Source organism: Festucalex cinctus, chromosome 5 (genome assembly GCF_051991245.1).
Source record: "Festucalex cinctus isolate MCC-2025b chromosome 5, RoL_Fcin_1.0, whole genome shotgun sequence".
NCBI classification, from domain to species: domain Eukaryota; kingdom Metazoa; phylum Chordata; class Actinopteri; order Syngnathiformes; family Syngnathidae; genus Festucalex; species Festucalex cinctus.
In genome coordinates this window covers 11,482,779-11,495,602 of record NC_135415.1, presented here as the reverse complement: position 1 = coordinate 11,495,602, position 12,824 = coordinate 11,482,779, and the positions used below count along the sequence as shown (strand labels likewise).

General features: G+C 36.0%; 1 protein-coding gene across 2 annotated transcripts in view; it reads right to left on the bottom strand.

Moving 5' to 3' along the window:
* Window positions 1–12,824, bottom strand: part of LOC144019389 (transmembrane protein 132C) — a 188,292-nt gene that overhangs the window by 14,945 nt on the left and 160,523 nt on the right. The gene's annotated exons all lie outside the window — the stretch shown is intronic.

The window sequence follows — 12,824 nt, the reverse complement described above, 5'->3', positions numbered from 1 at the left end:
ATAAAAAAAATATGAAACTAATAGAAATATGGCTACAACGTTTAGTCATTGTAATTTCATAATATTACATAAAATTGAGTTTAAATGAAAAAGATGTACTGTACTGTAAAAGACAAGTGTGATATTGATTTGTGTTGAAGTCATTTTTCTGCCACTAGATGGCATAATTTCATTTTTAAGATAATGACAATTCAGCGCATTTTCTTCTCATTTTATTGTAATTAATTGCAAGACTTTAATAGTTAACTCACGATTAATCGCAAATTTTATATCTGTTCTAAATGTATATAATGTATGATAAAATATTTCTTTCGAACTTTTCATACTCAGCATAAAAGTTTTCATGAAAAAAAATGTTAAACTAATAGAAATAATGGCTACATCTTTTGGTCATTGTAATTTCATAATAATTCATAAAATTGAAATGAAAAAGATGTACTGTTCTGTAAAAGTCGAGTGTGATATTGACGTGTGGTGAAGTCATTTTTCTGCCACGAGATGGCAAAATTGCATTTGTAAGACATTGGTGACAGCTCAGGGCATTTTTCTTTTCATAATAAGTTACCTAACCTTTAACACAAACTAACTTGTAAAATTCTGCACATTTTTAAAGTTGTAAATTACAACTTCACCCCAGTCTCCACAAATGTGTGCATTATTATTACATTTATTACAGCTAAATTTTGACGTGGACGTGTCTGCTGTGTTGCAAATGGGATTTCCCCGAAAAAAGGTGGTCACTAATTGCGCATTAAAAATAATAATAATAATAATTAGTGGCGTTAAAGGAACTTTAAATGAAGGCACTAATTTTTACACCTCTAATTTTAAGACACACGTGTACTGTAGATATGATACGGTGAAATGGTGGCTCGTGTTTGTATACAAATGGTAATCGCTTGCGAGCTAATACTAATTGTGATTCCTAACCATAGGCCAATTTTGGTGGTGTTGAGAAGATAATACATTAGTAGCTATATCCACTCAACTGATGTTCAACTTTGGGAACATAAATAAATAAATACATAATAATAATAATAATAATAATAATATATTATTATTATTATCATTATTATCATATTTATTATAGCTATATCCACCTCACTTCAACGATGTTCAACCTTGGTAACAAAATAAATAAATACAAAAAATAAATAATTATTAGTATGGTTATTAAATAAAAAAATATAATAATAATAATAATAATAATAATAATAATAATAATAATAATAATAATAATAATAATATAGTAATAATTATTACTATATTAATTATTATTATTATTATTATTATTATTATTATTATTATTATTATGGGGCGATTATTTGATAATCGGAATTGTAAAATAATGGATAACGGAATAATCAATAGGATAATTGATTTTAAAAAGATTCAATCGTATCAGCCCTAATATATACTGTGTATACTTGTACTACTGTACTTATATTGTGAACAGGTTGATGATAAACATATACAAATATAATTGCTAACATACATAGACAATTACTTGTCTGAACTTGTATCAGTACTTTTGCACTAAGCAGGTTAGTGACTTTTTTTTGCTGAGTCAGCGTTAACAAAGTGAAAAAGCAATAAACTTATAAAACATCCGTCCAATAATAGACGCGCGCGCACTCCGATACACTTGTTCACTTTGTGTGTGCGTTGCTGAGTGTGAGCTTTGAGGACACTGAAGAATGGATTTAATCTGGGTCGCTTTTTGCCACACCGACCGCGACGACAAAAAAGCGAAACGCGAGGAATTGGGGAGGCGAAAAAAGCGACGGCCTCAGCACTTCAACAAGTGTGCGGTGGAGGAAAACAGAAAAAAGAAGAAAAACAACACGAGTGTCAAACTTCATCCAGCAGCGTCACAAAAGCAATCGCGGGAAACTTTCACCCAAACTTTTGCCACTACTCCAAAAAAACAGCAACAATTGCTTTGCTTCGTTGGCATCATCATTATTATTACGACTATTTTTTATAGAAGTGCAAATGTACTGTTATTGAGTTGAAATAGAAACGTCCAATCACGCGTCTTGTGGCACACAATATAATTAGTGATACATGCTAATTAGACAGCTAATTATCATACGTAATACAGGCTATTGCTATATATGGGTGGACCACTTCATTAGGTACACACCTACCACATCATAATATGTTATAATATACACTGATGACCAGTCACCTGGAAGATATGGCATAAAAAATATAAATATATAAATATATATAATATATAAAATAAAAATCATAAAACAGCTTTTCTTCAAATAAAAACGTTAGTTTGATTTTAATAAGAGCAATAATTAATCAAAATACAATGGCAAAGAAGAGAAGTCTATTATATATATATTTTAAATATAGTATATAGGAATACAAGTTTCAAATAAAACAAAACGGAATTAATTTCCAAGCATTTCATTTATTTAAAAAAATATTTATTGAATCAAACTTATTGAAAAAGAAAGTAAATGGGAAAACAACTGTCAAATACAAGCAATTTGAAATATTGTTTTGAAATAAAAAAAATGAAGTAAATGGGAAAACAACTGTCAAATACAACCACTTTTAAATATTTTTTTTGAAATTCTGATTAAAAATGTGCATTTTGAGTTTCTCTCTATTTTATTATTATTATTATTATTATAAATTATCATATTTTGACATTCAAAGGTAATACAACTTTTAACATGATAAAGTTCAAGTTTTTTTTAAATGGAAAAAAAAATGCTTGTTAAAAGGTTATAAATTTCACGTGATAGCATGATGCTGCTTCACATTTTAACATTGACATGTTCCCGTTTCCATTTTTCTGTCATAACACATTTTACAATTACGTGATCATTTTCATATTGTAACAATGTTTCATGTTTAAAGGAATACTTGACTCATTGAGTCATTTTCAGCAGTAAAAAGTTCATATTTTGTCGATAATTCATGTGGTGACTTCATTATTTTTCATGTGCAATTAATACCTTTAAAAAGTAATTTTTCTCCTTGCTGTCGACTGATGATGACATCACCCGTAGGAAGTAGGTAATGACCAATCATGGCTCACCTGTTTTCTGGGTTTGGTCAGTAAACTGAGCCATGATTGGTCATTAGCTACTTCCTCAGCACAGGTGATGTCATCATCAGTCGACAGCAAGTAGAAACATTACTTTTTAAAGGTACTTATTGTACATGAAAAATAACGATGTTATCAAATTAATTCTGGACAAAAATCAGAACTTTTCACTGCTGAAAATTGTTCAATGAGTTACGTATCCCTTTAACATACGTAACGATACGGTAACGGTACCACATTTTTGTAACCTGGTTAAAATGTGAATACATTTCACTAATGAAGACGAGACGAAAATGTACTTTGCTTCATAAAAACTGGAATAAATTTTATGGACATTTTAGTTCATGAACTAAAAGTGAGACTAAATTTAAAAATGGCAGACAAAATTAACACGAATGGCAACGCTGCCGTACGTGCGTTGTTGCTAGCGCGCAATTTGAGTGAAGCATTGATTGACTTTCCCCCGTTGAATGTTTCCAAAAAGTCGGCAAAAGCCGATTTCACCTCAACGTGGGCAGCCTGTGCGTTTTATTCAAACAAAAAATAGTAATAAAAAAAAAATAAAAAAAGAAACTCCTTCCCGCTTCTTTGAGGCCCCGCGAGGCAGCACATCCGTCTGCATTTGCGCTCATGCATTTTGGCTGGCGCTGGCGGGAAAAAGCCCATCCATCAGACATCCATCGGGGAGGCTCTTATCCAATCAGGGGGCTCCCTCACTCGGCGGGGGCGGTCCCCCGAGGGGGGCCGGCTAACAGGCCCGCTAATGGGATTACGCCTCCCACCTGTCCGTCATTTGCGAAGGGGGCCACGCCGGGGCCATTCGCCTCCGAGCCGTCGTGTCGTATTCAAAGAGAAGAATCGATCAATCCTACTTCTGACACCAAATATTCTTTGTCCTTAAGGCAACCACCACAAAATTGCTTAAAATAGACTCTTCTCACTGTTTTTTTTTTTTCACATTAAAAACAGGAAGTAAAAAAAAACCTTGGTGTGAAATTCGAATCCTACTTCTGACACCAAAATATTTTTTATCCTTGAGGCAGCCAACACAAAATTGCTTCAAATAAACTCTTCTCACTGTTTTTTTTTTTTCACATTAAAACTAGGAAGAAAAAAAAACCTTGGTGTGAAATTCGAATCCTACTTCTGATACCAAATATTCTTTATCCTTGAGGCAGCCATGACAAAATTGCTTAAAATAGACTCTTGTCACCGTTTTTCTTTCCCACATTATAAGTGTTTAAAAAAACAAAAAAAACAAAAAAAAAACACCCTTGGTGTGAAATTTGAATCCTACTTCTGACACCAAATATTCTTTACCCTTGAGGGAACCACCACAAAATTGCCGAAACTTCAAATTCAAACTGTGTGTGAGGTTTTAATCCCTCTGCTGACACCAAATTCTTTCCTTAAAAAAAAAAAAAAATACACACAACCACAGACAGCAATATTTTTTTTGAATCAATGGGAAAACCAGACCTAAATTATGATTCCCACTTCTGACAACAACATTTGTAATATGTTATTTATATAAAATTATAAATATTCCTTGCCCCCCTCCAGACACAATGGATTGCTTCCATGGTTTGTGTTTACAAAAAAAAAGGGTGTGACGTGTCAATCCCACTTCTGTCACCAAAAATGTTTCACTTTGGGGCACCAGCAATGAAAATGTGAGTTTTTTCATTAGCAAAAGAAATGTTTTACAATAACTGAGTATAGCTTTTTTCAACAATAAATAAATAAATAAATAATTTCTTGTGTATTACTTTTATTCTGCTCTAATAATACATGGTAATATTCTTTCTTACTTGTTTGTATAATGTTTAATAGTTTATTTTTATAGGTCTTATACTTTATTTCAGCTTCTGTAGTTCTCAATTTAATAAATCTTTTGTATAAAGTATTTTTCTTTTTACATGCATTCTGTATCCCCTTGGTCATCCATGCCTTATTTGGACCTTTATACTTCCTTGTAATTCTAATTAATGGACAGTGTTTGTTGTATAAAGAAATAATGGTTGACTGCAATTCACTATATGCGGTATTGGGATCGTTATTTGAATAAACCTCAGACCAGTTATGTTTCTCTAAATCCAACTTAAAGGCAGCCATGGAGCGCGGTGTTCTTACTCTTGATTCGAATGTGTAAGTAGTCGGCTTCATTTTTTTTTTTAAAAATCATGAAAAATTGCAAAGACCGGGAGATGATCACTTATATCATTAATAAGAAGTCCACTTTCTATTTTAAGGTCAATTTTATTTGTAAAATATATATATATATATATATATATATATATGGGGCTTGAATCCCATTTCTGACAGCAGATGACAATGGCAATGCTTAAATGCGAGAAAGCTTTTTTAAAAAAAATAAAAATAAATAATAATAATAATAATAATAATTAACATTTCTCTTCATTTATACTTTTTTTTTTTTTTTTTTTTTTTACATTAAATCAATTCTACTTTTATTTTAAACTGGAAAGAAAATCCTTTTTCTAAAAATTAAAAACTTCACATAAGGCTTTTTTTTTTTTTATGTATTTGTATAAATGTTTGTGTGTGTGTGTGCTTCAAATCCCACTTCTGACACTAACCACATCTGAAAGTTTCGGCCTGGAGCATCAACTCTCATCCAAAGTTTGCTTGGTGGACTTGCTTGGGGATTGTGCTGCATGCACTGTTGCATGCTGGGAAATAAAAAAAATAAAAAATAAAAAAAATCGCCTTCAACTCTCCTACTTCTTCTTTTGTGTTGAAGTCGGCAAAAAAAATACAATCTACTTCTTGGTATTAGCTTCAAACACTTCCTCTCTTTTTGCCTCTTTTGTCAGCCAGCCCGTCGAGTGGGCTTAAAAAAAAAAGGTGCGTGTGTGTGTGAATTAGCAGCCTTATTAGCATAGGGATATAAGTCAACACTGGCCCCAATATGTCTGCTTGCGTGGCCTCACAGTGTGTTTTAAGTTTCAACATTACACGTGCGCGCATGTGCGTGTTGATTTGTCACGCGGCATTATTTAAATGAGACAAAGAGATCAAAGAATACGGAATAATATTTGGGACTTAAAGCCGACTTTATAGTTGGGGGGAAAGTTGCGTGCGCAACGACTTGCTGCTTGCTCCCACTTCGGATTCAGATTCACTCCAAATATGGTATGTAAATGGTAACGAGTTCGACGGGTCGCTAATCAACTTGACCAGCAAATCGAGTCCACTGGTGATGCAAAATGTAAGAAAATCAAGTGAAAATCAAAACGGCATGCAGGACATGCAATGTAAAAAAAAAAAAAAAAAAAAAATGAAACAAACTCAAGTTCCTTATAAAGGAATTTTATACGGGTAAAATTGTGAAAATGATTCAAATACAATAACATGGTGCACGAGGTAAAATTTTGGAGTAGAATTAAAAATATAAATTTTAAGTACGGCAGTTCACATAAAACGGCAAGAAAGTATTAAAAATACAATTACTAAAATTAAAATAAATTATTACAAATCTCAAGTAGGCTAAATAAAATATTGCAGAAATTAAAATAAAAACCACATTTAAAAGACTATTTCATAGTCCTGTACTAATTAATGAAACCACTGACCTGTATAGCCAGTGCAAGCCATTGAAGTCACAGGGCGGCCATCTTGCTACTCCCACCTCGCGAGCAGACTACTGTATAAACCTTACGGTATACGTACAGATCAGTCATATACAGCTCGTAGGCAGGGTGGGAGGGATTGTGTCGGGGTGGTCATTATTTTTTAAAAAGTAAAAAAAAATAATAAGTGAACGATATGTGCTGCTTTGAAGACCCCCTTTTTCTTTTCTCGTTCAGTTCCCGAGACCCCAAAATTAGATTTGGCAGAGCCACCTTTTGTTGAATTACAGTTATAATTCTTTAACAATAAAAAATATATATACAAAATATTCTTGTACTAAACATCATTAACTCTTTGACTGCCAAACGTTATCCCAAAACCCCCAACTGTGCCAGCCGATTTGGAGCATTGTCACTCATCTTTCAAAGCAAATAGAATATTGTGTAGTATGACAACATAAATATGGTGGATACTATATGAAAGATTGGATTCCATTCTTTCATGAGGAAAAAAAAAACATGTTTCTACCTTATTCCGTTCTTTAGTAATCACCATTTGAAATTAGGTAATTTGAGTGACATAAGCGAAAACACAAAAATATTAAGAGAAAAACAAGCTTTTTGTGAAAAGATAAATTTTTTTTGCACAATGACTTTGACACTAATATTTTTTGTTTAGTGACAAAGCAGCACTGCACAAGACGTTGCGCTGCCCATTGAGAGAAAAGAAAAAAACAAACCAAATTAACGTTTTTAGCGGCATTCATTACGATTTTAGAATACGTCATTAAACGTTTTTGGCGGTCAAAGAGTTAAGCATATAATTCATACATGTACTTGAGGCAATTTGTAAAATGTCTGAAGTCCTCTTGTTTATGTTTAACAAATGTAAATCATTCTGTGCCGTCTCAAATATTCACCAATTTCGATACTGTAAATGTATCGGATCGTATGCCGAGAAACGTTTCTTGGGAGGAGCAATATGGCGGCCTCAAAAGTCCTGGCCTATCGGCTATCCAGTCATATAATTTAGATCAGTAAATGAAACAGACAAAAGTAGCTCGATGGAAGAAAATGTGCGCAACTACTGCTGGCTGCGTATGTGAGCTTGCTAATTAGTGGCTAATTAGTTATCGACCCAGGCGGCCATGTTTTATGGAGGCGTGACACGGGTCACACTCCGCGGCCAGAACCTCCGTCACATTAACACACGTTTACGGCCCTCGAACACCTGTGATGTGTCGTACTCGCATGCACATGTTCACGGATGATCGGCGCAAACGTTTACGTTTATATTTCAACAGGCAAGTTTGATACTTGTTTACGTTTGAAAGTAATTTCTGAAAATGTGCAGGCTGAGAACTACGTGGTGCTCACTTGTGTAGCGCTGAGGTGCTTTCCGTATTTTTGGGGGCGTGGCTAAAACGATGCCCACAGGCATGATTAGCCCCGCCCCCACTATATTAAGAATGCAGTTAGCGAGCAAGCTAATAGCCCAATATTGCATCTTCCCTTTATACATCTCCTGGTGTGCCTACATTAGAGTGCCTCGTTGTCAGATACGAGTGTGCGCATGTCATGTGGATAAAGACAGAAGAGTAAGAAGGGGGATTTTTTTTTTTTTTGACTGAAGTGAGACTATGTGGACTTGTCCACTGTGCGTGTATGCGTGCCACAGAGAGACTGGAATAGCAAGTTGGGGGGGGGGGGATTAAGTCCGATTTGGGAGGACCAGGGCAGGACGGCATGATCATTTCATTTCATGGTGCCTCATTGCTGGCTCTGAGTGCTCGTATTTCAAAAAAATTATATATATATATATATATATATATATATATATATATATATATATATATATATATATATATATATATATATATATATATATATATATATTTGACTTTACAGCCAGTGTGTGAACAGTGGCTTTGTACTGGCATTGCTGCTTTAGAGCGCCTCGTTGTCAGCTGTGAGTGTATGCATGTCATGAAGAGAGGGTAGAAGAGTGAAGTGGGGTGTGGGGAATCGATGTGAGCCAACATGTTGGCTTCACATTTACATGGTCACTTGAGAGCCGGGGCTGGCGTCGAGGGCCGAAGTCCTGCAGGTTTTGGAGGTTTCCCTCTTCCAACACAAGCTGATTCCAATCAACAGGATTGTTATCAGGCTTATGCAGAGATTGCTGATGAGCTGATCATATATCAGCTGTGTTGGAGAAGGGAAACATCCAATACCTGCGGGACTCCAGCCCTTGAGGACCGAGTTTGCCCAGCCCTGCTTTAGAGCGTCTGATTGTATGCCACGAGTGCATGCACATCACAGGATAGAGAGGCTGGGCTATTTTGTGCCTCATTGTCTGAGTGGTCATGCAAAAAAAAAAAAAAAAGATGAGAAAGCAAAGACGGACATTTTTAATGACTTGCCAGGCCAGCGTATAAGGTGAAGCTTTGCACTTGCGTGACTGCTTTAGAGTGTCTCGTTGTTGCAATGTTTGAAGCCAGTAGGACATGTTCCAGTTACTGGAGCATTTAAGCAGATCTAGCTCCCTTAGTTTAGGTCCAAATGTGTACTTACATGTAGACGTTAAGAAAGATGCAAGATGTGGCCGTGGTTTCAACGCATTTGGCGGCCATCTTTAAGAACGGAGAGAACGGCTTCATTTTTCGCCATTTTCGGAGCCTCATCATACTTGATCATTTTGCTAATCATTCAAAAATTGACAGGTTTGTTAACAGCACTTCTCTGGGGTGTTTCAAGACATTTATTTTCACATCTCTAATGTACCTGTATAACGTTTATTATACCTAGTGTTGTGCATACCTCGACTGTAGCGCATTTCCATTCATCCGTGAGCACGGTGCGTATGCGTGTGTGTACGCTGGAGTGCGGGACCACGGGGAGTGAAACTTTTGGGTCACGGTGACAGTCGGCGAACCAGCCTGACATTGCGTCCGTCCGCTCGGCGGGCTTAAAAGCGACGTTTGATGTGCGTTTTAAAAAATGCTGTCAGCGTGCCCGCGTGCTCAGTGAGGAGTTACGAGTTCATTGGCGCCGCTGCGAGCCGGTGGCAGTCAAAACAAAGTCAAATTGTTCAATAGGGGGGGGACGGGCAGGCTGCAAAAGTCACACGGGAACTTTTAGGCGGGCCTAAGGCTGTGCTCACCTTGCACAATAGAAATCATTCATGTATATATATATATATATATATATATATATATATATATATATATATATATATATATATATATATATTAGGGGTGTGAATTGCCTAGTACCTGACGATTCGATTCGTATCACGATTCACAGGTCACGATTCGATTCGATACCGATTAATCCCGATACGAATTTATAAGTCGATTGTTGCGTTTTTTTTTCATTCAAATTTAGAAAATACTAATCAGTAAGCTTGTAGAGTGTAAGATTTATATGAAAATGTATTATTTATTTATCTGAAATTTCAGTCTTATAGAGGTTGTAATCTGTTTCATGTTTGAACAGCATTGAAATAAAATATTAAGGCTTAATGTTCCGTTCATATAACATTCTTCCATGCTCAAGGTGTGAATCCTAACCCGAAGTCAGACGTTTTGTTGAATATTTTTCCATTAAAAATGGAAGTTTAAAAATCGATTCACACACACACAAAAAAAAAAAAAAAAAAAAAAAAAAAAAAGGCAATGATGATAAGACGTTGAATCGGTAAGACTACCGAATGAACAATTCTGAGCTCTTAAAAAAAAAAAAAAAAAAAACAACGATTTTTTTTATTGAATCGATTCGAGAATCGCGCGATGTAGTATCGCGATATATCGCCGAATCGATTTTTTTAACACCCATATATATATATATATATATATATATATATATATATATATACACATATATTAGTGCTGTCAAACGATTAAATATTTTTAATCTGATTAATCACACTTTTTAATTTTGATTAATCACGATTAATCAGCTAATTTATCTGCGTAATATAAAATAAATACAAATTCCCATCATATTTTGACAACACATTTTATGATATGAATGTCATTTGCAAAGATTGATTAAATGCATGTACACAATTGCATGCATGCGTGTATTGCTCATATCAATTGGGTGCAATTCAGCAATTATATTGCATAAGAAATCATGTAGTATTGAAATGAACATTATGCCTAAAGGTTCAAAAGATATCCAACTATCAATATATACAGATAAGATGATGACGAGACAGACAAATAAATCATCTCACCACTTTTCATTTATTCCTACATATGTCCAACATTCAGTCAGCTTCCACTAGCAGCGATATGTCAATCATTGGTGCTTGTAAAGGGAATTTGCGCCCCCTAGAGGATGCAGGGTGAGGTTGTTCTTCAGAGAAAGACGAGAACGTTATCGTAAACATGGAGAGGAAAAAGGTCAAAGTCATCAGGTGCACAATTGCAAGAAAAGAGAAAAAAAGAAGAGGAGAAACCAGCAAATGATTTTTAAACGAGTTATCGCATGTTGTTATTTTACGGGATGGACAACTGGAAATTGTCAATAACCTCTCATGTAACGACTGAGTCATTTATGACCCCTTGTAATTTTCCTTACAAGCGCCACCTTGCACGATACAAAATGAAGTCAAAGATTCAGCAAAAAACACACAAAAAGTGCAAGTCATGTGGGATTATGATGAGGCTTCCTTTCAACTTCCACTTCACTTTTTTTTTGGAAAACATGCATATCAAGAGATGGATACTGTGCTAGTCAGCAAAGGTGCGCGCGCACACTTTCCAAGGACGCTGTGTGTGCTCGCGCGCGTGTGTGTATAAAGATCACGCGTGTCAAAGCGGGCGAGTGCTTTATTAAATGTCGCTCAGATCAATTCTTAATCACCCTTGTGGCCATCCGTGTACAAACAGCTCGTCGAAAATAAAACACGCACAGAACTTCAGCCAATCAAATTAGTGGTCGCAATGTGGGAGGAAGTCATCGAGTAATCGAGAAATTAGCACAAGGATGCTCAAATGTGGAAGTTGTTGAGTGTCACCATACATTTGGACTTGCAAACAAACCTGAAATGCATGTTTGTTTGTTTGTTTTTTTGCAAACATCACAGATTTTTGTAACTTTGCTGTGCAAGCTGAATTGTCACTGTATTTGTTACAATTATCATTATTATTATTATTAACATACATCTTGTGCCGCTCCCGCTGATATCCACCTTTCCGAACCGCTGGTGGTTTGGACCAATCACAGAGCGACATTGTGTTTGAGGTCAGGATATGCAACTGTGAGAAAGCAGGAAGCCAGCGCCGACAGCGGGACAAACAAACAAACAAACAAACAAACAAACAAACAAACAAACAAACAAACAAACCCAACACGCACGAATGGACGCTGCAATTAATTCTGTTCTCGCAGAATTAACTCACCGTTTCCTTGTTGAATGTTGAACAATGAGAGAGAGGCGCTTCGTGCATTTTTTAGCTGGTAAAGATATTCGTGCTCCCCCCCCCCCCCCCTCCTTCGGCGAGAACGAATACGACATTTTCATCCATGGCCGTGATTGGTCAAAACAAACGTGCACAATGCCGCGTCGTCCAATCAGCTCAAAGTATTGTACCGGATGTCCCGCCTTTCCCGAGCAAATCACCGTGGAGCAGTCCCAGATTGATATTGTGTAGAACTCCCTTGAATGAAAAAATATCAAAATATCAATCTGGTAATAGCCAGATTGATATTTTTTGGCGAGTCCAAAAATATCAAAAAATATTAAAAAAAACAACAAAAAAACCTAAATTTAGAGTTTTCAGGGGGAAAAAATATACAGGGAGTTCTCGAGTTAAGGTGCACTGGACCTAAGGCGTTTCGACTTTACAATGGTTGCGCCCGGTCCGCCATTTTGGCCCGAGTCGGCCATTTCGCCCACAGTTTTTCCTCTCGTCCGCTATTTAGCACTTAGCTAGTGCTAGCGCTTATGCCTCTAACGCCGCTTTTTCATCGGTCCCGCACAGCCGGCTACCACAACACACCTCGCGCAACCGGGAAAGGGGGGAAAGGGGGCGGCAACATTTGAACCGTCCGAGCCAAGCTTGCACTCCCGCATTGCGTGCGGATCTGAGATAACATTTCACAAGTGGCAAGTCGCGCCAACATTGAATCATATTTACAATTGAATATGG